This window comes from Canis lupus, chromosome 13 (genome assembly GCF_048164855.1).
Source record: "Canis lupus baileyi chromosome 13, mCanLup2.hap1, whole genome shotgun sequence".
Lineage (NCBI taxonomy): Eukaryota > Metazoa > Chordata > Mammalia > Carnivora > Canidae > Canis > Canis lupus.
In genome coordinates, this window is record NC_132850.1 from 23,099,417 (window position 1) to 23,127,129 (window position 27,713).

The following is a 27,713-nucleotide window of genomic DNA, read 5'->3' on the forward strand; positions in this document are numbered from 1 at the left end:
TTTCTAAAAGCTGAACACCGCATGATTTTACCAGTGCTTCCATTGTAAGAGAACTTATGGACAGTTTCCCAAAGTCAGTTGTTTTTGTCTTCCATTGGAGTTTGATGCAGGCTTGCTGCTAGCTGGATTACTCAGTCTGGCCATTCACTCAGCCGGAGAAAGTTGGAGCTATACGTAAAAGGCACCCAAGGCCTTGTGCCTTACCCATATTGATACCTTACCCCAGTACCCCTTTCCCCTTAGTTACTTCACACTCTAACTCTCTTCATTTCTTTCTGAGCATTCTTTCTCTCTTCTTCCTCCAAGCACTTACAAGTAGGTACTTTCAAGGATCTGCATTGGCATTCTTCTATCACTCTGATTTCTTCATGATTTCAGAACTTCCAATATTGTCTTTATGTAAATCAGACTCAAAACTCAACCTCTACGCTTGATGCTTCCACTGAGATCCCCACTTTAATAACTTTAAGGAATTTAACTTTATTAAGGACTGGTTTATATACAGTAAGATGAACCCACCGTAGATACATAGTTCTGTGCATTTCGACAAATATACGCCATGTAATCATCACTCCAAAAAATTGCTCTAGTCCCATCCCAGCAATTTTTGCCCTGGTTCTAGGTGATAATTGATCTGCTATCACTGTAAATTAGTTTTGATTGTTCTAACATTTCCTAAAAATGGAACCATACACTGCATAGTCCTTTGTGTCTGGTTCTGGTTTCTTTCACGGAAAACATAGTATTTTTAAGATTCATGAATGTTCTTATATGTATCAGCCACTCCTTTTCATTGCTTCAGTACTTCCCATTGTCAGGATATCCACAATTTACCTAATGGACATTTAGACTATTTCCAATTTAGGGCTCTTAAGAATAAAACTGCTATAAATATTCTTGTTCAAGTCCTGTAAACAGGAATATATGTTTATGTTTTCTTTTCTCTTGGGAAGTACCAAGTACATAAGTGTGGAATTACTGAGTTGTATAGCATTTACATCTGATTTTTTTTTTAAAGTGTCAGACTGCTTTTCTACGGTGGTTGTATTATGAATATCTCACCAGTGATGTAGGAGAGTCCCAGTTGCTCCATAGCCTGGAAGTTCCTACCCTTTGGCTGATATCTCCCCACTTCCTCTTTCTGGCAAAGGTTTTCTTAACAGTACATCAAAAGCATTAACTTTAGAGGAAAAAGTTGATAAATTCAACTTCTTCAGAAATAAAGATTTTGCGTTTTGAAATATACTATTAACAAGAAGGCAAGTCACAAACTGGGAGACAACATCCATAATATGTATATTTAGTAAAGAAGATGCTTCCAAAATATATTTGGAAAAGATAAAAACCTCTTATAAATCAATAAAACAATGAGCAAAAGATTGTATTTCTTATTTATTTACTCATGAGAGACAGAGAAAGAGAGAGAGAGAGGCAGAGACACAGCAGAGGGAGAAGCAGGCTTCCTGCAGGGAGCCTGGTATGGGACTCTATGCCCAGTCTCCAGGATCAGGCCCTGGGCTGAAGGCAGATGCTTAACCGCTGAGCCACCCAGGTGCCCCAGCAAAAGATTTTAACAGACACCCCATGAATGATACACGTGACTGATAAATTCATGTAAAATGTTCAATGTTTTTAGTCATTAGGGAAATGCAAATTAAAACAACAAATTCCTTTTTTTGAAGTGCTGTACACTTTTCAGAGCTACACATCTGTATATACTCTATTTGCAATTGAAATTAGGTATATCAAACCAAACTCACCTTTTCCCTCAGCCAAACAGATAGAAACACATATATATTCCTCTATCCTGAAACTGGATTCCTACTATCCCCTTTCACTCTTGCCACATTTTCTCCCCATTGTCTAACTTGTTATTAAGTCCTATTACCTCATCATTCTGTCCCCTGTCTCCTTTCCACTCCCACTGCCACTGTACTATTTGGGTCCTCATCCATATCACAGCCATTAGAGCCTCCGAAGAGGTCTTCCCACAACAATTTTCCACTGTTGGCCAATCCAATCATATATAAATTTTCCAGATGATTCTTCCTGAAGCCCTGCTCTGAACCTGCACATCTCTTGCTCAGGTACCTTGCAAGCCCCTTTGCCAACTTTTGAACTCCTTCATTTGTCACCCAAGACCCTCTGTGGTAGAGCCCCAAACTACCAGCCTTATTTCAACTTCTCTCAATTGAACTAGTCTCTGTCCTACGGACACTTGCCTGCATTTCCTGCCTTTAAGCCTAAACCCATCATATTCCTACATTTGAAACGCCATTACTCCCATCCCTGCATATCCAAGCCTCCATAACCTAAAGGATTAAGGCTCCATTAAAATGCTAGCATTCCCATGCCGCTCTTATTAAACAGCCATCTCATTCCTTTAATATGTGCATCTTCTATCATGTAGTATTATTACGCTCATATCTTATGTTCCTTCCTGGACTTTAAGTTCTGAGAAGACATTCTCCTCGTCTGGACCCAGTCTTTTCTTCTCTAGACTACAAGCTTACAGGGAGCAGGCCAACAATAAAGGTGGGTGGATGGCTGGTGGTGGAATGTCCCGTAGAGCAAGTTAGCATTCTTATAATCTAATAGGAAAGATAAAGTATGCATACCAGCAGTAATAACGTAAAACGTAAGACATGACGCAGGCTGAAACCTAAGGGATGTGCAGAGGCACCATCAAAAACAAGACTGGAGAAGTAATTTGGAATTCATTTGGAGAGGGCCATAAATATCAGGCTAAGGAGTTTAGACTTTATTTAATAGTTAAAGAGGAGCCAGGAACCATTCAAGATATTTAAACGTGGAAGTAACACAATTATAGTTTTGTTTCAGCAACATCAATCTGGCGGCTGTGTGTGGGTAGGACAGATCGCAAGGGGAGGGCTGGAAAGAGGGACAAGGCAGAGAGGAGGTAATTGAGGGAACACTGCAGATAATGAAAGCCTGATCCACTAGGGAAAGAAAGGCAGGGTTGTGACAGACTCTGCGAACGAGCAGTTGCCAAGCACTGCAAGTGGATGTGAGGGTGTCCAGGCAGAAGAAAATAGGAAATGGTTCCAGAGAAGCTGGGCATTATTACTGTGGCAGGGTCATGCCCTGCAGGGAATGGGAATGCAAGAGAAGGATCAGCATTGGAAATGGAGGTCTGGGAGTTGACCACATATAAATTGAGGTTGTGGAAGGGGGTAATTGTCATTATTAAGAAGATATAATAGGGTGGAAAAGAGAAAGTGAATACATGATTAAAATATAAAACTCATGGATGAGTAAAGAAACCGATGAAGAAACAGATGAGCTATTGTAGAGGAGTGAGTATAGCAGAAGCGCAGAGTGTCAGAGAAACGAAGCAAAAAGAGTTTCTGAGAGACAGTAGCCAGTTTGATTTAAAACTTATTAAACATACTCCCTGAAGTTTGGGAGAAGCAAAAATGACAAAAGCATCCATCTGCCCTGCAGATATTTTCAGTCCAATGCGGGATAAGGGACAGGTATCATCATCACCACCATTAATGTCTGAGTAATTAGTACAGGCCTTCATCAATATATTATGGTTTGACCAATTATTCCCTCAAATGACCCTGTGGGGTACAGATTTATGACTCCAGTTTTGGGAGAGCATAAAGAATCTCAAAAACTTGGGGATCCCCAGTGGCTCAGAGGTTTAGCGCTGCCTTCAGCCCAGGGCATGATCCTGAAGACCCAGGATCGAGTCCCACATCGGGCTCCTTGCATGGAGCCTGCTTCTCCCTCTGCCTGTGTCTCTGCCTCTCCCTATCTCTGCGTCTCTCATGAATAAATCAATAAAATCAATAAAATCTTAAAAAAAAAAAAAGAATCTCGAAGACATTGAACGACACATACTTTAGTCCAGGGCATAATGAAGTATGTACATGTAAGCAAGGTACAAAGGAGGGAGAAAGGTATGGGAATAAAAGAGAAGGAGCTAAAAAAAAAGAGGTGACCTTTCAATTACACCTTGAACCAGAGGAGGTGATTTGCATAACCAAGGAAGTGATACTGAGTTGTTCAATATGAATTGAGGACCATCACAGACAGAGTTTTAGGGTTAGCAGCTTGCTTGCTGCAACTGGATTAGAAGATACACTCAACATGTGATTGGAAAAGAAAGCATGTGACCCCATTTTTGAGAACACTTAATGCTTTTCTCTGTAAGCCATAGGGCTTTATGAGATATATCATAATTTACTGTGTAAACCATAAAGCTTTATGAGATTTCAGGAACAGAGTATGGTCAGCCTTGTTTTCTTTTTTGACCAGGAGAAGGAATAATGAGAGATTTAAGCATCCAGACATGATCTACTACAGATAGATCACAGAAGATTATGCCTGAGAAGAGGCCAGTGGAGTTAGACCTCTTTGTTGACCTTGGAAAGCCTTGTTTCATTAGGGAGCTGGAATCAGAAATCAGCTTGCACGGTGTGAGGTGACGACCTAGGAAGTGAGAAAGTGAAAGCAGTGAGTGTGATTTTTTCTCTCCTGCAAGGACAAACAGAATGATAGCCCATGCACTTGACAGGATGAAGAGAAATTGGCTAAGTGTTAGGGCAGTGAATAGAAGGAGAGAAAAGGAGAGAAAAGAAATAAACTGTCATTACCCTAGGTAGACCTAACTCTTTCCTGGCTACTTCTAAACACCACCGCCTATCTACACCCCCGGTATTATCGTTGATCCCTCACAGGTTTTTTCTTTGGTTGCTTGGTTTTTTAAATTCACATTGCTTTTTTTTCTTTTAATTCAATTATCCAACATAAAGTACATACTTAGCTTCAGAAGTAGTGTTCAATGATTTATCAGTTGTACAGAACAGCCAGTGCTCATCATATCACGTGCCTAACAGAAGTTACTTGGGAATCTGTAGGTTGAACAGCCCAGTAACAGCTAGAATGTTAGAAACTATGATACACTCAAATGACTAATGTACTTTGGAGTGTCCAGGTAGTGCAGTAGGTTAAGTATCTGACTCTTGGTTTCAGCTCGGGTCATGACCTCAGGATCAGGAGACTGAAACCACCACCCCCCTTGCCCTGTCGGGCTCCCCACCCAGTGTGGAGTCTGCTGGAAATTCTCTTTCCCTCTTCCTCTGCTACTCATGCGCTCACACTCGCTCACTCTCTCTCTCTCTCTCAAGTAAATAAATAGATGTTTTTAAAAATGACTAATGCACTTTGACTATAAAGTTCTGCTCAGACCACATGCCAACACATTTGGACTATTTTTCCTGCTTCCTTGAGCAGAGGCTCCTGACTTTCCATAGGTCTCCTGCTTATGGCACTTCCCAATTTTGTTCTTTTGTTAGAGCTATTTGCCTTATGCTTCCAGATTAGTCTAAACTCTTTGGGGACATGGATGGACATTATCATATATATCATTCCTATAGAGTAGACAGTAAATAATTACTAATTAAATTAATATGAGACTATGCTCTACTATTATGAATATATACTAAAAAACGGTCTGTGGAGAGATCTGTTGGTTTTCTAGTGCTGCATTGAAGGTTACAACATAGTAAGACAACATAGCAACTTAAAGCAATACACAATAAATTTATTTTCCATTTTATGTGGATCAGGAATCCAGACATAGTTTAACTAGAACATTTGCTCAGAGTCTCACTAGACTCTAGTCAACGTGTCAGTTGGAAGACTCAGGACACTCAACTCCTTCAGATTTGGAGAAGAAATTCAGTTTCTTGCCATTTTTAGGATTGAGACCCTCACTTCCTGGAGATGCCCTTGTCAAAGGCAGGTTTACAACATGGATGTTTGTTTCTTCAAGGGCAGCAGAATCTCTCTCTCTCTCTCTCTCTCTCTCTCTCTCTCTCATCTCAGAAAGGACCCAGGTTCCTCTTGAAAGCCCTTCACCTGATTAAGTCTGATCCACCCCCAAACCATCTCCCTCTGGATTCAAAATTAACTGATTTGGAACCTTAAATATATCCCTACACCCTTGCCGTATAAAGTAACCTACTATGACTCAGGTCTCATTCACACTCATGGAGAGAGGATTACAAAGGGTGATATATACCAGCAGTGGAGCAGGATAGAAGGCAGAAGCCCTGGGAACCATTTTAGTATTCTACTTACCATGGATTTGGAATGGCAAAGAGCAAAAGAATTTTTACCTAAGAGAAGTCAATAGAGATTTTCGTTTCCCTAACATCAATTTGTACTACATACATTTTTTTTTTTTACAAAAGTAAGTGGGTTTGACCTGGAAAGCATCACTCTTATTCTCATTTTGTTCTTCATTCTGGTGGCATTTCATTGTAACCACTAATATAATATATTTTTGCAACGTTAACAGCAGCACAGTTACGGTGGTGAGATGTTACAGTGCAGATTGTCTGGTATGTGAGCAACGTGGAAGAGTGTGAAAGCTAAAGCCGTCTGCTATTCATACCTCTCAGTCTAGCAGATCCTTCAAAGGTTATGTTTTGGTGATGGTAGTTAGTTCATTTCAACAGGCTTCACATTATCTATGAAAATACCATTGGATCCTGAGTTGGAGATGTTTCTCCAATTCTAAACTTTTGCTATAGAAAATTGACTAAGAAGTTCAGTTTCTGTTTTTAGTATGAAGGATGTAGGAGTTGGAATTATGAGCTACTACTATGAGCTATACTCAATATGATTATTAGAAATTATAAGTTTGACATATTCATGTTTTAAGATAATTAGGTGTTACAAGTTTCTGACACTCTATAAGAAATATGCATGTGAACAAAAATATGGAGGCGAATATTCTTTAAAAAAAAAAAAAAAGAATTTCTCTGTATCATTAAAGCCCTCCAAAAGAATTAAGGTTTAGATTCTTAGCATATCTCACATTCCAAAAACTGTTTCAAACATATAGGAGGTGAGCCTTTCAGACTTCCTTAAACTGATAACTCTCTGGTAAAATGAGTCTTCAAAAATACTCAGAATCTTATTATAAAAAGGTTAATTATATTTAAAATCCCAGTAATGAAAACTCTACTTTAGCCAGGGACTACTGAGAGGGAAAACTCATCATTTACTGATTTTGAAAACCGGTTTAATCCTAAACCACAATAATGTCAGCCAAATAGTTAAGGTTTATACACTGATACCCAGCAGCCCTATCTATTACGTGTATCACATTTCTACAAGGAGTTTGGTTTCTTCCTAGCATTGATTGTAAAAGAATGGTAAGAAAATCCTATGAGGAAAGACTCTAGAAAAAAACTATTTGTTTAATGAGGACTTTTTCACACTGGCAACTTTTGAGTGTGTTTTCAAATGTAAAAATTGTGTTTTTAAAAAACAGAGGAAAATAACTAAAATAACTAAAATAACTAAAATTAAGAAATGAGAAATATATTGTTCAATGCAGACGTATATAGTGGGTGTTGTGGGTTGAACTTTATCTCTCAAAAAGATATATTCAAGCCTAACTCCAGATACCCATGAATGTGACCTTATTTGGAAATAAAATCTTCACAGACCTCATCAAATTAAGCTGATAGACTGGAGTAGGGTAGCTCTTAACCATGTAGAACTCATAGCCTAAAAAGAAGAGACACAGACACACAGGGAGAAAGCCAGATAGCAATAAAAGAAGAGATTGGAATGATGTGTCTGCAAGGCAAGAAACAACAAAGACTGCCCTCAACACCAGAAGCTCAAAGAATAGGACAGATTCTTTCCCGCAGCCTTCAGGGAGAGCCTGGCCTTGCCAACACCTTGAGTTGGGGACTTCTAGCCAGCAAAGAACAAATGTCTGTTGTTTGAAGCCACCCAGTCTATGGCAATTGGTTTTAATAACTAGGAAATTAATCTAGTGGCCAAGTTACATGAGAATCACCTAGGTTTTTGTGAAGGCGAGATCATTTCCCAGCTCTGCCCGTATCATTCCCAATCACCACCTCTCTGCCAGGAGAGAGCCTCACTTGACAAGGAGAAAGGGACTGAGAGGCTAAGGAAGCCAGGAACTTCATCCTCATCCTCCCTCAGGCCATTTAAGTGTACTTTCAATCAGGGGAAGAAGACAGACTTTGGTCAGACAGTTTTGCCCAGAGAGAACTCCCCAGGTGCTGAGCTTATTGGAAGCTGCTTTATGCGCTGGAGCTTCATTGTCCTAATAGCTACCACTTACTGAGTACGTACCCAGGAATCCGCAGGCACTGTACATTTCTTACTCGGTACAACTACCCTATAAGGCAGATGCTGATATTACTTCCAGTTTACAGATGAGGAATTGAAGGTGAAGGAGATTTAGTCACCAAGGCCATTCAACCACTAAGTAGCAGCAAAGGGTTCCAACTGAAGCCTGGAGGTCCCAAATCTACCCAGGCTCTAAACTCTCTTGCAAGATGCCCTCTCCTCCCAAAACATCCATAGTAAGATTGTGTATTGAGCTTAATATTTAACTTGTATGTAAGGGTGCTATAGACTGAATGTTAGTGTCCCCTCACAATTCATATGCTGGAACCTAATCCCAACAGGATGGTATTTGGAGGTGCGGCCTTTGGAAGGTGATCAGATCCTGAGGATGGAGCCCTCATGAATGAGATTGGTGCCCTTATAGAAGAGGCCCCAGAGGGTCCCCTTGCCCTTTTCTGCCTTGTGAGGATGCAGCAAAAAGACAGCCATTTGTGAACCAGGAAGTAGGCTCTCACCAGACACTGACCTGCCAGTGTCTTCGTTTTTGCTTCCAGAACTATGAAAACAAATTTCTGTTGTTTATAAGTCCCCCAGTCTACGTTATTTTTGTTATAGCCTGAATGGACTAAGACAGGGCATTTGCCACTTTTCTCCTAAAATTGTCTCCAAAATTTGAAGAGAACAATTTCCCCGTTTCTTCATTTTTCCATGACTTGTTTTTCTCTGCCATGTGTTAAAGAGAATTTCTTAAATTACTCAAGTATAACCACATGCTTTCTCACATTTCAGTATCAAACAAAACATCAGGCAGAGGGCATTTTTTTCACATTGATGCAACTTCGCTGGTAAATTAAGATAAGAACACTTGTTAGGTCCTTCTTGTGTCCCTACTAAAAATATTCTAAAACAAAATCAATGCAGCAGGAATGAATTTGAGAACCTTACCCAGGAGCAAAGATGCTAAAATTAGAGATGCACTGCAGAAAATCTCAGCCCTTTCCCCAGTTTCCAAACTCCAGGATCATGAAGCCTTGACACTGGCAAGCAGGAGGTCTCAAGTCAATCATTCTGGAGTGGCGTAAGTTGTTGCTTTTAATGGCTGGCTTTACAGGAAATGTTAATTTTCACAAGTCTACTCTCTAAATGTGCTAAATATCTTTAACTCCGAGATGGAAAGCAAAGTTTAACAGGGCCATCAAGAGGGTGGGGGGATGGCAACATTACAAATTCAGTTAGCCCGGGGAAGGAAGAAGAGAGGGAAGGAGGAAAGAATGTGGCCAGGGTAGGGGGAGTAAATTCACACCTCATAAAGCTTAAGAGCCTAATATCAGTTTTATTACATGAAAGCATAATGCTGTATACTCGAACATAAAGCAAAATAGTTATCCATTTAACCCAGTTTCAAAATGGACTCTTATACCACATTTTTTAAAGGTGTTAGAACAACTGATCAATTCATTTCAATTACACTCTGGGCACTTTAAAGCACTGCAGGGAAGGATTTCATACTGATCCCCATCAGCGTTCTCTGCTCTTTTCCGGGCCTAAAATTCAGGTGCCTTTGTGGATACCTTCATCACCATCACCGGCTTTGCACACTGCTATGCCCTCACTATCTTTACAATCTGCTAAAGGTTTTCCCTGTCCGGTAACCTCACTCCTCAAGAACCTTCCACATGATTTCCTTCAGAGGTTTTGCACTTTTTCTCTCTCTTCACAGAGACTTTCCCTTTCTATACACTTCTGCAGGAAATATCAACATTTGATCATAAAACTAAAGAGATCTCTACTATATTAACCTATTAACCTTCCCCTCACCCCTAAGTTTTAACACATTTCAATCTAGTACTTATTGAGCTAGTAAAACTGGGCATCTAATTTTAATTTTGAACAGCTTTTATTTCTAAACTGAAATCTCGCTCTTTAGTTTTTTACGTGGTAAAAATGGCAAGAACATATTTAAAGTTACTCTAAAACTTAGTCTTATAAGTAGGGAACAGTCTTAGCAAGTATATACAATTCCTAGAAATTCTAGAAATTGTTTCCATGGAGTGACAGCTGTTATGATGGCAAAATCCAGTATAAGCATTGAGTTTTTTCACCGTGACTCTGAAATTGTTATATCTTTAAACAGAAACCATGCTTTAGAAAATATCACCTTGCTCTTTACTTGAAAACTCAAATATAAAGGAAAAACTTTTAAACCTTGCTTTGACTTTTTAAGGAGAACGTTGTATTTTTGTGCAGAATTTTATGACGTAATGCTTATGGGAAGAAAAATCTAACTGCAAGAATTGTGGCAAAAAGAAAAGAAAAGTGAAGATAATCTTTTTTAATTTTGTTAATTCTTTCCAGCATTAAGACCAGCTTTTAGGAGGAACAATTCAGGAGATAATCTCAAACTAGTATCTAATTGTACCAAAAATGATGTTTTACAGAAATCATCTAATAGACATAAAATAGAGAATAGATTCTAGAGATATTAGTGGTCAATTCTGAAAAATGAAAGTCCTTTTGAGGGTATTGGGTATAACAGATATTGTAGGACATGGTGATTGTTTTGAGTGTGAAAATCAATGGTAAAATGAAAATGAAAAGATTATTTAAACTTTAAATCTAGGGAAAGCTGAGAGAATGGGGGTGGCAATGATAACTAGGAAGTTCAAAGCACATATTTCACAAAGAGAAATGGAGATAAAACTAAAAGTGAGTAGAGCCCAATTATCAGTGGCCTTGAACACCAGGCTTCACTGGGGACCACTGAAGTATTTGAACAGGGAAATAATCTGAGTAGAGCTTAACATAATTACTCTGGACATGTATTTCAGAATGGACTGGGAAAGGGAAAGGCTGGAAAAAGGGGACTACCTAGGAAATGATCCAAATAATCTAGGCAACATGTACGAAGTGCCTGACTTGAGTAGTAGAAATAGATATTCCAACATGAGAATCTAAGTAAAAGATATTGTTCCCTTTTCTAATCTGGTAATTATTTTTCCCTCCATTCTTTTATTCACATTGCCTGTCATTCCCCCATTAGCTCCACACATGTGGATTCTGTGCATCCTTGATGAGGCCATTCTGATTCTTCTATTCTTTCTCTGAATTTCTACATTTTTTTTCTACCTTTGCCTCTGAGGCAGTTATCATTAATTCTACCCTGTATCATAACCATTTGTATTCACCTCTTATCTTGGCTACTGTTAGTTCCAAGAAGATTGAGATGGTGCCTTTCCATCACCCTTATACAGCCTACCAGCTAGAACAAGATTTCAGTATAAAGGTGACAAAGCATTCATTTGCTCGGAGTGCTACATGGATAAAGTGACAGAACTTGAAATGTATGGGAAGTCAAAGAACAAAAGCAAGAGTTTCAAAGGAGGAGGGATTTTTTTTTTTTTATTAAAACTGTTAAACCTGTCTCTGACTCCAAGTGTCATAAGAGGTAAGGGAAAGTGAAGATAACTGAATTTTAGTGATTATCTCATCATCTGTGAGCTTCTAATGTATAGTTTTTACAGAGAAGACATTAAGACACCAAGAAGAGTGCTCCAAAGTCAAGAGCTATCAGGGGTCTTCGTGTAGTTCTTTTATCTGTTTACTAGCACTTTTGATTCACTACTGTTGAAAAGATATTGGAAGTTGCAAACCAGCAACTTTCGAGATGTAATTTATGAGATAGGAATGATTTCCACCATAGTTAGACTTTACAATATTGGTTTTAAACATTTTTCCATTGAATTAACAATACTGCTGGGATATATAGGGCATAATGAAAAGTAGTGCAAGCAAAATCAATGATTCACAGCTCTTTTCTGTAAGAGAAACAATTAATGAGGCACTATTCATGACACCAGGGTTATTAACATCTCACTAGCAATTGGAGAAAATAAAAACATATAATCCCTTCACACATGGTAGATTGTTTTACTACCACCTAAACATTGGCAACTGATCACTCAATATTTAGTGGGTTGCCTGTTGTGTGCTAAACGACCTTCTAGAATACACAGTAATGACAGTTGGGAGGGGGGAGAGTTACAATACAATAGATGCTTACAGCACATAAACCTAGATACTCAAAAGCCTCATAGTTAAAACAGAAGAAAACAAAACAAAACACATATTCAAAGAGTTGGAGAACATTTCCAGATTAGAAAATCAAAAACAAGCACAGGAAACTACAGTAAAAACTCTGAATTTGCACTAAAGGAGCTCACAGTGGAAAAGTAAGAAGAGCCATCTTGGAGGCTGAAAATATTCATGAGAAAGTACATTTCGAATTGGGTTTTCAGAAAAGTCAAGGTCAGTGAAGATCTTATCGGTTAAAAAAAATAATAGCAAAGGTTAGTTGGACTGGTTAAGTCAAATTTTTAAAGTTCACTGTGGCAGACCTAAGCTCATTTGACCTGGTTAGTATCACAGGCCATTTTAATCCCACCCATATTGTAGCAAGCACACTAGTCACTTAAAGGTTGGTGCAAGACTGATGACATTTCTGAGGAAATACTCAAAGTTGAGTTCTCCCCTGATGGAGAGTTAAGAACATTGTTTTTGTACCAAAAAGATAAGATTACCTGTAAGTGGAAGGAGATGGATGGAGAGTACACAAGAGTAAGTCACTTAAAAGGGAAATATGTTCTAAACAAGGATTCAATGGAGGGAAAGGTTGGATTGGGCAGGTGATGGAGAACCTCCATTGCACCTTACTGACATTCTTAGAAAAAGGAAAGGAAAAACTGGGAAAAGAAAAATTATTTGAATAATAATATGAGAGCCAAAGACGTTTCTTGCCTCTTTGCTAGAAATCATCCTGGCAATTCAGGTATAGAAATATCAAAAGCATGGACAAACACAGTGTTTGGAAAATGAGGAAGTCTTGAGTCTCAAAATGCCATCAAGAGGAATTTGGCAGTAAATAGGATGTAATTATGCAGCAAAGAAGACAGAGAGGCAAAATTAGCCAAAAAATAAAAGTAGAAGAATAATAAAATGTTCTTTAAAAATGCAAAAGCTGAAAGGCAGGTCAGCTGGGATACAAGCAGGCAAAACAGATTTGATACAGATACCAGTGAGACAAACACATAAACACCACTTGGGCAAAAGTTGAAGTCAACCAGAGACTCTTGACAGATAGGAAATCCTAGTTGAAAGTGAGCCCTGCAAAGGAGGTTGCTGATAGGATCGATTCTAATACACCAGTAATTATATTAAAAATAGAAGAACCCAGCAAGAATTCATGAAATCAATTCATTTTCTGGCTTTGGAGATAGGAGATCCTTGACAGAATAAACTAATTTTGTGGGGGTTTTGTATCTTTTAGTTATTTTCCCACTCTCAAGCATGTTATCTGGAGCTATATGGCTTTTCCAGGCTTAGAGGTTGAAAGGCAACCACTTTGTGACTTATTCCTGCTTTTCCTCACACGGACCCCCAAGTGTTCCATCCAAAGAGTTCAAAGTGTAAATGGTGAGGAGACAAAGCCAGCCGGGGCAGAAAGAGCCGGGGGGACACACACAGTATGATGAGGGAGCTGCTGCTTAATCAGACAGCTGGACAGAGATCACAGGTAAGTTTTTTAGGCAAATGTCCAGCAAAGCATTGAGCACAGAGAAGTAGTGAATACCGCCAGGGAGGACGTAAAAACTAGCATCTGATCATTTGAAGATATCTAGGCAAGTCATGTGACAGTTAATAGCAGGAGCCTAACCATACGCATGGTCTCACTACTTTGGAGAGATCAACAAGATTAAGTCTTCAATCCTAGAAAAACTGTTGTTTGAGATGTTTCATCCCAACAGTAGTTCAGAAGAATAAAGTCTCATTATAGAAATTGGACTAGAATGTTAAAAATGATGATTTTGAAGCCCATATACTAGAAGTAGATTGCTAAATCAAAACAAGGCTGATAGAAAGCTAAAATTTCGTAGGCTACCAGACAAGAAACCGGTTATACTCTGAATCTTCTGATAGTAATAATGATTACCAGTAATTAATAATACCAGTAATTATTAAGTAGTTTGCCTGAATCTTACTTAATATAAACCTATAGGAAGGACGCCTGGGTGGCTCAGAGGTTGAGCATCTGCCTTTAGCTCAGGTTGTGATCCTGGGATCGAGTTCCACATCAGGCAGGCTTCTCCCTCTGCCTATGTCTCTGTGTCTCTCATGAATAAATAAAAATAAAATCTTTTAAAAAATAATAAAATAAGAATAAATCTATAAGATAAGCATTATATTTCCATCATAAAGACTAACTCACTCAAATTTATACAGCTTGTATATAGGGAGGAAAATACAAAGCTCTTAAGTGTGTGACAAAAGATGCCACTGTCAGGGATAAAGGAAGATTCAGGCTGAGAGCTGAACTTGTAACAACACTCCTTCTAGAGTCCTTCCAGGAAGGAAAAGGCCACACTGCTGAGTATATCTGCCTTCCAGGATAAGTTACTCCTGGTCCTAAAGAGCTCTTGGCTCCTACTCTCACAAACTCTTTATTAATAAATAAAATCCCAGTATGTAAGTATATCTCTACTATTACTCCCATCAAGGGCTTCTCTGGAATTATTCCCTGAAGTTGAAGCATCCTCAGATATATCAACTCCCTTGAGCCATTTAAAATATTTTTTTTTCATTTAAAATATTTTAAATTTGAGAGTAATGCTCGTATACAACTGTGGTCTCTCTTTCTCTGCAGATGGTTTTATGGTTGCTGTATGAGTGAAACGTTCAAGTCAGTGACTTAGAGTAATACAGTCTGGGTCATCCATTCTAATAACTTGGAGCTGGAAGAGTCTTCACACAATAAAATGGTGATATATTCATCAATATTCCTTTGGTGAGATCCAACTCTCACTTAAATAAGTGATAAGTGAATTATTTGTTCTTGGAACTCAATGAACCAATAGCCACCTCCCCTGGCTTCCACATATCTGTGTCCTAAAGCTTCAGTTATACCATCAGTATTCAGTTTTTCTCTTTCAATCTTAGCTTAGATTTCTTCAATTTTCGCTTTCTTCTTAAGGCAAGCATCTACACGGTAGCTTCCTGGCAGCTCAAGGCTAACAATCAACCAGTGTAGTAAGATCAGCATAAAGTGACTTCTTCATTCATTCAACAAATACATGTTGAGCGCCTACTATGCTAAATGCAGAGATAGATCGTGAAGATGGGGAAATTTCTGCCCTTCTGTTGACTTTTCTAGATCTAACATTTGTCACAACAGTCCAAACCTGGGTACTATTACACAGGCTTGAATAACGTGCCCATCTATGGACCACTCATGCCCAGGGTGGGGGTGGGGGGGGAGATGGAATGCTCTCATTTACTGGACTGACTCACACCCATGCTCTGAGAAAAGACGACAAGATCAGTAACACTCAAATAACCTTGATTAAGAATGAGGAAGCACAGCATGCCTGGGTGGCTCAGCGGTTGAGCGTCTGCCTTTGGCTCAGGGCGTGTGATCCCAGGGTCCATGATCAAGTTCTGCATCAGGCTCCCTGCCAGGAGTTTGCTTCTCCCTCTGCCTATGTCTCTGCTTCTCTCTGTGTGTCTCTCATGAATAAATAAATAAAATCTTAAATAAAAAAAAATGAACAAGGAAGCAGTAGTTTCCATAAGAGGAATCTTACCAAACAAAACATTGTGAACCTGAAGGACGAATTTTTCAATTAAAATTCCATAATCCAAATTTCAAAATCCAAATTCAGGAAATCTCCCCTGTAAATGAACAGAACTTGCTCAGACAGACAAAATTAAAATCTGAGTCAAATAAACTTCCAGAATCACAAAGTTCAGATGTACCCTTATTTAGTCTATGAGTACCAGTAGGAAAATAGTCTTCCAGAGAAGAGTAAACTAGAAGTAGTCACACTTCTATGAATAATAACTATCTGCAGTCATTATCTGAATGTAAGGCTTATTTATGTGCAGAATTTGAGCATCCACCAAGTGATTAGCTCTGGGCTATGGGTACCCTCTTTCTTTCTGAGGATGATGAAAGGTGTGTTCAATCTTGTTTCACCCCAGGTGAGTAGAGCTCATGCTATTAGTGACTGAGGCCTCAGACTTGAAAATTTATAAAATTTACTTTGCACCTCTGAGTCATGGAAGAAAAACTGCCCCCTCTCTGCTTTGGGAAAACTGATTCAAAATTTGTCTAATATGCTGACACCAGCTCACAGGGTAGTAACTGATACACATTTTCTAATGAAATTTTATCTTATGTTTTTCAACAGAAGTATGGTAGTTGCGCATGCTTAGTTTTTCTTAACATAGTAGAAAACCAGATAACAGACAGACGATAGATATGGGTGTGTACGTGTGTGTGTGTGTGTGTGTGTATTTAAAAAGCAAAACTGTTAGAGACATCAGACCTGGCAGTTAAGAATGTGGGCTCTGCAACTAAATAGCCTAATTTGACATCATGACTCCAACATTAACCTACTAATGATTCTGAGCAAGAAATTTCTGAGACAATTTTTCATCAGAAAATGAGAATAATAGTACTCACTTTATAAGATTTTTGTACATGCTGAATACAATAACGTATGTCAAGACACAGAACAGCAGCTGATACGTAGCTAATATTCAGTAATTTTAATCATCATCCTTACACTAAGGATGCCTTCTGGGGCACATAACAGGATTCTCAACTTAAGCTGATACAGTTATCATCAGTACTGTTCAGCAGGTATTTCTGATCATTCTTTAAGGGCAGATGGCATAACAGTACTTCCTTACCTTCTTGTAGGTGTTGCTCTGTGACCAGTTCTGAGAGGTTAGTTGTGACCAGAAATGGTGTATGTCACTTCTGGGCTAGAGCATTTAACAGTTCTATCCAGAACTCTCTCTTCCCTCTGGAACTGAATCCAGCAATTTTGGAGATGCATCTACTCTATCAATCCAGATCTTTGAGTAACTACAACAACCAGAAGCTCTGTTGACCCACAAAGACCTCCAACATGTATGAAAAACAAGCCTTTGGTTGTTTTAAGTTCCTGATACTTTGGATTGTTTGTTACTGCTGCATAATCTAATTTATCCTGACCATACCGGCAATTTACACAATAAAGCATTTAATGGCCTCAGATAGAATTAAGTCTTGGCATGGGCAGTTCCAGAGCTAGTTTACAGCTGGAGCCAGGAACTCTGAGTAACTCTCAAGCCAGTAACTGAGCTTCCCTTAACCTTCTCTGCATAACTGAAAGATAGCTATGACAGCTCCAAACATGATATACAGAACAATCCAATCAGGTAGTGGGATGGTGGGGAGAAAAGGCAAAAGGAGTCTTTTTCACCTTCAGAACCATCTCTTTATCGGGGAGAAAAACAATACTTCCCAGCCATCTTCCGCAGATTCCCCTTATATAGTATCAGTAGTCCTGGCTTTTATGCCCAACCCCAGGCCAATGAGTGACAAAAAAGAAAAGAATTACAAACCTGACGTAATCCAGTCATCAGTCATCCCACAGATCTGGAAAAGGAGCCTACTATTCTTGAGTATTCTAATAGCTGTATGATACCTGAACAAAAGTGTTCTCTTAGTAAAGAGTAAAGGAGAATGGTTGTTTTTCTAAGGAACCAAGAAGTTAATGGCCTTTCACAAGAGCAATGGCCTTCTACAGGACTTCTTTTCCTCTTACAATGTGATTCCCCCCCTTACAGTACATGCCGTTGTTCCAGGAGAGGATTCTAAGTCTGAGAAGACGCTGTGGTGTACTGCTAAATCGCTCTGCTTGCATATTACAAGGGATGATGTGGATTTCTAAACAGATTTGCTCAGCCACATTATTAGACACCTAACCATTTAGGATACAGTGATGTATGTTAATAGAGAGAAGGTGTTACATGAATTAATTACCTAGATTACGATTATCGCAACTTTAAGCATCTCTTGAATTAAAACACATGCCTAGAATTAAAAAAAATGAATTGTAGCTTACTTTGTCCTAAGGTGAGAGATGTAGGAAGAGAGGAGTTTACCGGAGAATGATGATGATCTACTCCGCAACCCCCTTACAGCTTTGAAAAATGACACAATTTGCAGATTGAGAGCATGGCTTCCAATAAAAAGCTAAAAGCAAGTGACTGCCATGTCTTTCTATAACATGCAGATGACAAGAAAATCAGCAAAACAAATTCCATCTTCTGACACACACTCCCCTTACTAATATTTGCAATTCCTTTTTTTTATTAGCACAGGTGTATCTAATTGCCTCTGAATATTAGAATGCAAACCCATTCAGTGTTGAGAATAGGAGCTCAAAAAGGAATCTCAGGTTGTTGGTCTGCAAAATCCCCTAGATACAGACTAATTTTAATATATCCAGGACTTTAAAAAAAAAAATCTTTGCTATTGTGCTTGCTTGCTTTGGAATGGCATTTAAATTATCAAACCATAATCCTCTCAAGCACAATGATTTCTGAGCTATTTGTGCTAAAATGACAAGAATTTTACTGAACATTTTGATCAAGTATATTGATAGAAATATAGGAAAATGTGTATTTTCCTCCTGCTACAGTTCCAAGATCTTTAAAAGGGGCTGGGTTGGGGCACTTGGGTGGTGCAGTCAGTTAAGCGGCTAACTCTTGGTATCAGCTCAGGTCATGATCTCAAGATGGTGGGATCGAAGCCCATGTCAGGCTGCACACTCAGTATGGACTCTGCTCAAGACTCTCTTTCCCTCTGCCGCTCCCCCTTCCACCCCCAACAGTCTCCCTGTCCCTCTGTCTCTCAAATAAATAATACCTTAAAAGGGATTGAGTCAATGAACCCAAACAATTTTTTTTTTGACCAAAAAAAATGTGTACTTGGAGCTGGAAGAGTCTTCACACAATAAAATGGTGATATATTCATCAATATTCCTTTGGTGAGGGATCCCGGGGTGGTGCAGCGGTTTGGCGCCTGCCTTTGGCCCAGGGCGCGATCCTGGAGACCCAGGATTGAATCCCACGTCGGGCTCCCGGTGCATGGAGCCTGCTTCTCTCTCTGCCTGTGTCTCTGCCTCTCTCTCTCTCTCTCTCTCTGTCTGTGACTATAATAAATAAATAAATAATAAATAAATAAAATAAAATAAATATTCCTTTGGTGAGATCCAACTCTCACTTAAATAAGTGATAAGTGAATTATTTGTTCTTGAAACTCAACTAACCAATACCCACCTCCCCTGGCTTCCACATATTTGTGTCCTAAAGCTTCAGTTATACCATCAGTATTCAGTTTTTCTCTTTCAATCTTGGCTTAGATTTCTTCAATTTTCGCTTCCTTCTTAAGGCAAGCATCCACACGGTAGCTTATGTACATATAGTACACTACTATAAAGAGTATGTGGTTTTTCAAAAGTTTATTAATAGTAGGAGTACTTCCAAAAAGCTAATGCTAATTACTTTGCCTGATGCAGAAGTAAAATGCTGCCCACCCCAATGTATTAATTCACATTTCTCATTTATCCTACACTTGAATTGCGCTGAGTAGCAATACTACAAAGACTTTGTATACAACATGAGGATACTGTATTTTTCCATATATATATATACATATATATATATATCCATAAATCACCTCTAAATTAACTGTAAGAAGTCTCAAAGCTAGCTGCTGAAAACTAGTACCCTCTCCAGTAGAGACCATTTCACTATCAAAAGTAGCTTGTAACAACTGGCTAGGTGAATCTCTGTATGGCCACTGCCAAGATAAATGACCTTGAAGATTTAGAGCAATAGAGACAATTTTGTTAAATTTTGCCTCCACAGATATTTAGCGACATGCATCAAGACTGAATTTTACCTGAAGCTAAAGGAAATGTATTTATTGAAGATGAAAATAACTCACATTTAACCTTGCAGACAAAGATACTAATTGAGATGTGGAAAAACAGCCAATCCCTCTCCTTCTACAAGTGTAGTTCAGTATGTTTGATAGCTACAAGTGTGGTTTTGATGATTAGCAGTCATGTTTTGAGGTTAAATGATGCTTTTGTATCATGGCTAATACCAACTACATCTATCATCTTGCCAGTGGTTATTGCAATGAAGTCACACTTTTTGGTGCTGAACAACACTCAGAATCTATCATCATCATCATCATCATCATCACCTCACTAGAACTATATGGTTAAGTGAACGAATAAAGAAAGAACAGCATCTCACTATTAACCTCAAATACTTTTAGAAATGGATATTAATATCCATATCCCTCTCAGATACTGGGTTATGGCCTCGGAAGTGAAAATTCCTTTCTGTACATAGTGGATCAATAAAGAAGGAAGCAGGGGTGCTTGGGTGGCTCAGTGGTTAAGCCTCTGCCTTCGGCTCAGGTCATGATCTCAGTTTCCTGGGATCAAACCCCACATAGGACTCCCTGCCCAGCAGGGAGTCTGCTTCTCCCTCTCTCTGCTCAGATGCTCTCTCTCTCAAAATAAATAAATCATTTTTTTTAAAGTAGCAAGCAAACTAACTCATGTTTTAAGACACATCACAGTGGTATCTGCATCTTTTCTTCCAATGCTTAGCATTTTATTTCCCTAAGGACAAAGCTCCTAAAAGGAGAAAAAGAAAAAAAAAAAAAAAAAAAAGGAGAAAAAGATCAACTGCTTAGATGAAGCAAATTAAGCAGTTAATGTAAAAAGAGATTATTTTGTTTTGCTATAAAAATAAGTAAGGTATTTTTCTCAGCCTACAACCAACTTAAAGTACACCTTTATTTTATGTATCCCTATGGATTGTACATTAAAGAATAAGGATTCTGATTTATTTGGTTTCAAAATGATTGTGACAGTGTTAGAAGGCAGTTTTATGTTTGTTTTCTCTGATTTAGCATCCCTAATTTCAAACAGTCCAAATGAAATGAGAATGCCGACCACATAAGGCACGGAGGCGGAAGTCTGCCTGAAAGTGTCACTTTTGTAAACTGTAATGGTCCCACCAAGGATACAGAGCGTGACCGCTACACAAAATACACATAGCATGGATTTCAGGGTGTGTAGGAGGTCTCTGGTAATTTGGAAGACAAATCATGTATGGTGCATTTCCTACACTGCTGTGGTTTTGAAGTTAGGCTATTTTGACTCTAAGCCATGAAATTCAAAGAACTGTTAAGATTTTGGCTATGATGTGTGCTGCAGTTCTCTTAGGAATAAAACATCTAAAAAAATAGTTAAGTCTAAAAAGTTCTTATGAAGACACTTATGTAAAAGCATAAAGAAATGCGCAGGAATAAAAAAATGTTTGATTCATGTAGAGGTTACCTCTTGGGAAGAGAGAACAAAACGCAATCAGAGGTGGTCGGAGGTGGCCTCAGTAGTACCTATAATCTTTTAGTTCTTTAGCTTAGTGTGGGGTAAATGGACATCATGCTTTTTTAAAAAAATATTTATTTATTTATGAGAGACACAGATAGAGAGAGAGGCAGAGACACAGACAGAGGAAAAGCAGGCTCCATGCAGGGAGCCTGATGTGAGACTCAATCCCGGGACTCCAGGATCACGCCCTGAGTTGAAGGCAGGAGCCAAACCACTGAGTCACCCAGGGATCCCCAGACATCATGTTTTTTCCTTCTTGCTTAAGTTTTAATAATAATCTTTGAAAGAATTCATCAAGTCCATGTAGTAAAATGTGAAAATTACTAATAAAAAAACTGAATACAAAACTGCATGTACCATGAAGGCCACCCTAAACATATATGTATGGATAAGGACTAGAAGGGAAAACATAAAGAAGTGACTGATTGTTAAAGTGGTAAAATTATGGGACATTTGGGCTCAGAAATTCATGAGGTGATTTGAAGGTTTGGTAATGAAGAAAGAGAAAACACGGTCTGAGGGGAACTGAAGTTTCTCTCACATAAAATGAAGGAAATATTCAGTATAAGTCAATTTAAATATTCAGTATACAGTGGACCTTTGAACAACCTGGGGGTTAGGGGCACACCCACTCCCACACAGTTGGAAGCCTGCCATAGCTTGTGACTCACTGATACCCTCTGTTGGCTGGAAGCCTTCCCAATAACATCAACAGTCAATTAACATATTTTGTGTATGTATCATACTATATTCTTACAATCAAGTAAGCTAGGAGAAAGCAAATGTTAAAAAAATCATAAAGAAGAGAAAACACATTCGCAGTCGTATAAAAAAAAAATCCATGTGTAAATGGACCCACACAGTTCGAACCGGTGTTGTTCCTAGGTCAATTCCGTAATCAGTTTGAACCTGGGCTTTCTCTTCCTCTTCTCTGTACTCACTGCATCATTTTCCATTTTTCCAATTAAAGAAAGACACGCCATTTGGCATGCACATCTAGACTTAACATTGACCTCCCTACAAGGAAATAGAATTCAGAGCCCTAAATTCAAAACAAGGGGAAAGTCCATTCACAGTTTTTAAATATTATGAACAATAGCGGGCCTTATACTGAATTTCCTGTTTACTGCATATTCAGACTTGGATACAGCCTAACACATCTAGGCTTAGAGCTGACATGCGGCATCAGAAGAAGACAATGACTGAAGATGTATCTTACTTCTACCATAACTAGGCCGTTAAAGAACCTCCGCTTTTTTTCAAAGGTCTTTGATTATGTGCGGACATACAAGGCAAAGGGCAAACACGCTTCAGAAAGATTTACAAATACCTATTTTTCCTACAGGCAGCCACAGCCTTGGAAAGAACAGAAACTTGCTCAGTCTCATTTGCGAGATTTTCCTTTGTTTTAATTTCACTGCTCCTTATTTCCCATGGCCTTGGATAAATTCAAATACAGGACTGCTTTGATAAACCCAGAGCAGAACCTCCAGTTTTTCTACTATTGTTCTGGTGGATTTGCTTCATTTTGATCCATTTCAGTGAGGCTCTCTAGGTTGCTCTGAAACTGGAAAGTACTCTGAATGTCTTGTCATGAGAGGTTGAAGTAAATAAGCAATTAGAGAAAAAAGCTATTTCATTGAACTTCAAAGTAGACGTTCAGGACTTTGCTGTTGTTCTCTGGCCCTTAATAATGCCGGCAGCCCCAAAGTTACAGAAATATGCAGTCTGAGAAGACACTTCCCAGGGGCATACTTCACATACACATACCCCAAAACCCCTTCAGAAACTGATACAAGATGCTTCCTCAGAGAACCACAAACACCAAAAAAGTTCCATTTTTATATAATGCCTCTCTAATAAGAAATTCAGATTTGTGGAATCAAAGTTACTGCAACAACCCAGCATTTTCAAATCTGTCCTAATACCCACAAAGTGACGGCAATTTCTCATGCGTCATTAACTCTGGGCCAGTGAAAATGAACTGTAAAATAACATTCTGTTCTGTTCTGGTAATCCCATCTTTCTGAACTAAAAGTGTATCTTGTGCCTAGGATGATGCCAAGCCGTGAGAATCTTAACCTTTCCCAGATCTGAACTTTCTCACATGGTTGAGCTCTTGCAGCTCCTAAATCTGCACCCCCATACTCCTCATCCAATGATCAAATCCACTCAAAAGTTGAAGTTTAGAACCCTCTCATGTCTATCCGAGTGTTAGAATTGTCCTAAGGAAAAATTCAATTTGTTTGTACAGAAAAGCATTCTTGTTTTCCAGTAGACCTGTGTCTCAAGCCATTCTGCTAAAGAGAGAGAGGGATCATTTTATGATATTAAAATATCTGACCATATTATGAGACCTAAGGATACTCCTTGCAAACTGCTGCGCATGACATGGGGATCACCTCGCTGCTGGCACCTGAGTCACCTCTGGCAGCCCCATCTGTCATTGTTCCTCCAGGGTATAAGGGCCAAGAGTGCTCTGTATTCTCATACTACTATAGGTCCCCCAAACAGTATGAGTAAACTTTAAAGCCACAGACTTAAAACCCAATAAAGACACTGTACATGATATGATGGCCAGGCATGAAAAACAAAACTGCCTGCTAACCTTCAGTACCTGTAAGACTTGACCATATGCCAAATCTGCTCTATTCAAAATTCTTTCAATATATGTTAGCTCTTAAAAAGATCTCTACCTCTCTGCCTCCAACATTTTCAATCTCTTCTGCTACAATGGTTATTTCTTCTCACTCTTCCTTCTCAGAAATTAGAGAACATGTTCTTAATTCTTGTAAATCTAAAATTTAAATATCTTCCTTATTTTACCCTGGGTTAATTCCAAATTATCTATGTTCCTTCCAAGTTGTAGAAGTTACATTGGGTCAGTTTTATTTTACTTTGATTTTTAGAACAATATCTTTGGAGGAAACCCAGCAGGTAAACAGTTTTATTCTTTGGGTCCAATCATTTTAAATGTTTCCAGGAAATACTTTTATGTTGCCACTTGGGACAATTATGGATGGACCTAAAAAGGATTATGCTAAACAAAGTAAGTGAGACAGAGGGACAAATACCATATGATTTCACTCACATGTGGAACCTAAAAAACAAATAAAACAGAAGCAAACACAGATACGGGAAACCAACTGCCAGTTACCAGAAGGCAGACAGGTTGGGTGGGTGGGGGGGTGGGGGGCTTGAGAAGTACAAATTTCCAGGTAGTAAATCATAGGGATATAATGTACAGCATAGGGAATATAATCAATAATATTGTAATATCTTTCTATGACAACAGATGGTAACTAGACTTATCCTGGGGATAATTTTGTAATATTTAAAAATACTGGCTCCCAATGATGTATACTTGGACCTAACAAGATATTGTAGGTCAATTATATTTCAATAAAAATACTTTTAGGATAAAAAATAGTAAATTTTAGAATAGATTTTGATATATATTTCTTATTATCTATAATGGGGGAAAGAATTAGCATTCTTTAACCCCATCTGTGTGCCAGGTATTCAGATGTCTCATATAATTCTCACAATTATTATTCAGTGTGATTGCCACCTTTCATGTAGAGAATTGAAGGCTCAAAGAAGACAGAGGCGTACTGAATTTTAAACTCAGAGTTGACTCCAAGCCTCTAGTATCTTCTAGTATACCATGATGAGTTGAACCAATACATAACATTATAACTGATTTTCTAAAATTTTAATGTTATTATTTAATTTCACATTTATTAAAATTCACACATAAACATATTTAACTTTAAGACACTGTGAGGTCAATCAATCCAAATCTATTCTGATCCAGAAATGCAGAACCCTGTGTGTTGCTTTGTAACAATAACAGAGTAATCATGTTTCAGGCCATCTGAGAAACTTATTTTCCATTACTGTATATTGATTATGATTCTCATCAGTTGTGTTAAAGACTTTTTCTCTTTATACCTTGCTTCCCCCCCACCAAGGAGCCTATTTTGTTTTATAGCATAGTTGGAGTTTTGCCTAGAAAATTACAAAATCACTCAAAATAAACAGTATTTATCCCATCTTTTCAAAGAAAAAGAAACTTCTATCTAACTCCAACCTTATGACTCTTCTCTGATATTTTTCCAGCCGTAGGTGTTAGCATCTGCTGTTGTGGAATCTTTGGGTTTGATTGGTGGGGACTGGGGTGAGGACTAGAGCCAAGATCATTTTTTACATTAACTATTATATAATCGCACCACATGTCCAACTCCACAGAATACTCGTACTTTATGAAAGAATGTACATCTCTAAGTTTGTCTTCATCATTTTCACATTTGCATTTTTGAGATTGTACCGGAAATTCTCACCCATAAGACCCTGAAATAAAGCAACTAACACCCTTCTCATAACGTAGGGAAATGTGGAGATGCCAGCCCCTTTCTCTGCCACTTCTGAGAACTGCAGGAGGAGAGGTCAGGCTTCAGCTCTTCTGGAAATGCACTGCACTCCACACACTATTTACCACCTCTCCTCCCCACTTCACAATTTCGATGGTTGCTCTGGGACAACCAGAGAAAAGGCCAGGGAACCAAACAGTTCCAAATAGCTTCCCCAGACTCTGTTCTATTCTCCCTCTCTTCACTCCCCCACGTGTCAAATATGCATAGAGCAGCCCACGGTGGAGGTAGAGTAAATGGAAAATGAGGCAGCCCCTTGTGCTTCAAGATGGACGAGGAGTGGAGTCTGGAACACAGAATTCAGGTAGGGGGCTAAGCCAGGTTAACATGAACACAGGATTACTTACTGCCCCTCTTGCAATGCCCACAGAATGCTTTCTCAAGCTTCATGCTGTTTGTCTCAAATGTATGGTAGGTTTCAAAGAACACTGATTTTAAAAATGATTTAGAGCAATCAATTGCCACTTATAAGTCAATGTGCTATCCTTCTGAGGTCAGCTGTAAGCTTTTCAAGAGGAGATAATGTTCTCTACTTCTTGATTGTTTTTTCTCAAGATCCTTCTTTCTGATTATCTATTTTACGTTAAGTGCTCTGCTATTTTTTCCCTTCTATCAATAATTTAAAGTAAACATTCTTTTCACAGAGAATAGTGTGACCCCCCATCAAAAAGATTACTCACATCAGCCCACTAAATTATCTTTTTATTATTTCACTCTAGAGCATTAAGATGAACTTCAAACATAAAATTTTACATTGCTTGAAAAAAGACATTTGCCTGGATGTGTTAAGTAACGTATCCACTATCGTTTTTCAAAGAATCTTAAGAGGCCACTAGTATAGTGAGGTCATTATGTTTCTTACAGGCAGTATCCCAATCTAGTGATCCTCTAAGGATATAACCATCCTAATAGTTGCTCAGTGACCTGGTTCTTGACTTTGATGATTACGGGTAGGTAAAGTACTGAAGAAAAACAAAAAACAAAAAACAACAACCATAAAACAACAACTATTTCTTCCAGTAAGTTTCACAGTTTTTAATCATTAAGGAAATTCTCTACCTCACTATTTTACAACATACTAAAATGTAAATTTCAGCTACATGAATCCATTTTCTTGAAAATTGTGGGCAAATTTAAAAAAAAGAAAATTGTGGGCAGAAACAGCAAAAAAATTGATGAATAAGAAATATTAAATGAAAAAAAAAGAAATATTAAATGTATATGGCATTGGAAAGATTTAAATAGTAAAGGACCAAAATCATGATCCTAGGTAAACTTAAATGTTATCATCATTGATTGATTTGAAAAGGAATAATCAGAGCTTGGATTAATAGAAAGAGCTCGATGGCTCAAAAGCTTGAGTTTGAGATTGGGCCATGATCCTTTCCGAGGATCTGTGGACAGTGACATTATTTCTGGTACCTTAAATTTTCCACTTATGAATGAAGATGTTAGTATTTAAATGAAATAATAAACTCAAACTATGTTATGTATTATTTAGTGGAAACATATTACATACAAAGTTGGTTCTTAATAAAAAATGTTTCTAATTTAAAAATGTAAATAATTGTTGAATAAAAAACACTGAATTCAAGGTAGCTGTTTTAGTCACTTAAAATAGTTGGCCAATTTTGAAGGAAAAAAAAACAGCATCCTAGAGCATACTGTTAATGCATAAGCACCACAGAACTAAGTGTAATCAAGCAAAACCTACCATTTTGCCACTAGAAAGAGTAAAATTCTTGCCACAAATATCTTTACTGCTGCGTTAAAACATTTACTTCAGGTGCATTAGCTGGGCTAATTACTGAAAATACAGAACAGT

General features: G+C 38.3%; 1 protein-coding gene and 2 long non-coding RNA genes across 12 annotated transcripts in view; 2 read left to right on the forward strand and 1 right to left on the reverse strand.

The window, feature by feature from the left end:
• The window catches only part of SYT1 (synaptotagmin 1), a 542,097-nt gene that overhangs the window by 345,740 nt on the left and 168,644 nt on the right, over positions 1-27,713 (forward strand). The window lies entirely within an intron of this gene.
• LOC140602795 (uncharacterized) overlaps positions 1-27,713 on the reverse strand; it is a 311,552-nt gene that overhangs the window by 106,255 nt on the left and 177,584 nt on the right. The window lies entirely within an intron of this gene.
• Positions 12,186-14,981, forward strand: LOC140602170 (uncharacterized). The gene is made up of 2 exons (XR_012005144.1): positions 12,186-12,456; positions 14,849-14,981. It is a non-coding gene; the product is annotated as an uncharacterized lncRNA (long non-coding RNA).